The sequence below is a fragment of the Tamandua tetradactyla genome, chromosome 20, assembly GCF_023851605.1.
Source record: "Tamandua tetradactyla isolate mTamTet1 chromosome 20, mTamTet1.pri, whole genome shotgun sequence".
Classification (NCBI taxonomy): domain Eukaryota; kingdom Metazoa; phylum Chordata; class Mammalia; order Pilosa; family Myrmecophagidae; genus Tamandua; species Tamandua tetradactyla.
Genome location: NC_135346.1, coordinates 31628953 through 31630835, shown reverse-complemented (window position 1 = coordinate 31630835; position 1883 = coordinate 31628953).

Sequence of the window (1883 nt, the reverse complement as noted above, 5' to 3'; positions counted from 1 at the left end):
CACTGAACTATTCTTGCACCCCCCCCTTTTTTTTAATAACCATCCTAATGATGTGCAGTTGTGTCTCATTGTGATTTTGGTTTTCCCTGATGATTAACAATGTTGAGAATGCTTATTTATGTATTTTCTCTGGAGAAATATTTATTCAAATCCTTTGCATATTTTTTAATTGGGTTATTTGTCTGTTTGTTGCTGAGTTTGTGATAGTTCTTTATATATTGGATATTAAGCTCTGTCAGATATATGATTTACAAATACTTTCTCCTATTCTGTAGGTTGTCTTTTCCCTTTATTGATAATGTCCTTTGATGTAGAAATTTTAAATGTTGAAGAAGTCCAGTTTATCTGTTTTTTCTCTTGTCGCTCATGCTTTTAGTGAAAAATGCAGAATTCTTCGCTCTATTTTAGAATCACTAAACCAGAATTTTTGTGGACAGGGACCAGGATTTTGCATTTTTAAAAGCTATCCATTCCACTTCACACCCACAAGAATGACTATTATTTTAAAAATAGAAAATAATAATTGTTGAATGTGGGAAATAGGAACCCATATACATTGCTGGTGGGATTGTAAATTGGTGCAGTTGCTGTAGAAAAGTTTGGCAGTTTCTAAGGAACTTGAACACAGACTTACCATATAAGCCAGTCATTTTACTTTTAGAATTGAAAACAGGACTTGAACAGATATTTGCATACCAATGTTAATAGCAGCATTATTCGCAAAAGTCAAAAGTATTAGCAACCCTAATATTCATTAAAAAAATGTGTAAGCAAAATATGGTAGATACATGCAATGGAATATTACTCAGCTATAAGAAGGAATGAAGTTCTGATACATGCAACAAAATGGATGAACCCTGAAGATATCATGTTGAGTGGAGTAAGCCAGACACAAAGGGACAAATATTATGTGATTTTACTTACATGAAACCCCTAGTATGTGGAAATTCACAGAGACAGAAAGAATACATGTTATCAGGGACCACGAAGAATGGGGAGTTATTGTTTAATGAGTACAAAGTTTCGGTTTGGGGTGATGAAAAAGTTTTGGTAACGGATGGTGGTGATGGTAGCTCAATTTTGTGAATGTAATTAGTATCACTGGATTGCATACATCAAAGTGGTTAATAAGGGAAATTTTCTGTTGTATGTATGTTACCACAATACAAATTTTTTAAAAAAGTAATCTAGATGATTCTGACGCATACTAAAGTTTGAGAACCATCACCTTAAAGGAAAAACACTAAATTTGTGGACAAATTCTGGAGGTGGCACTAAGTAGTTGCAATTTTGTATTTTGCTTTTCATTGATTAACATTATATCGATTGTGTTAATTGGTATTTTTTATTCCATTGTTGGAATGTACAATATTTCCCAGACTACTTTATAAATGCAGCAATTGTTTCTCTTTTCATAACCAAACCCTTTATTTTTCAAAAGGCAAGTAAATCTGGATTTGTAATGTGTATTTTCACTCTCATTCCAAAAGCCACTGTACATTGTACTCAAACTTTTGGACAATGCTTACACAACTTTCTCATGTGGCATCGTCTACCACATGCTGATAATCTCCCAGACCCTAATTCCAGTCATGAGATCTTTCCCAAGGGACTGAACCAGATTTCCAATTGCCTCTTAAACGTGTACGATACTAAATTCACCATCTTACTTCAAAAATGTGTTCCTCCCCTTACATGCTGCATCTGTGTAAACTGCACAACTGTCCACCTACTTGCCCAAGTTCAAACCCTGAAAGTTGATTCAATTCTTCTCTTTTCTGTTCTTATATTCAATCTGTCTCTAAGGCCTATAAATTCAGTGAAATCCTTTTTATCTGAGTTCCTGAATTTAATAGGTGCTCTTTAAAGAAAGACTTCAGACA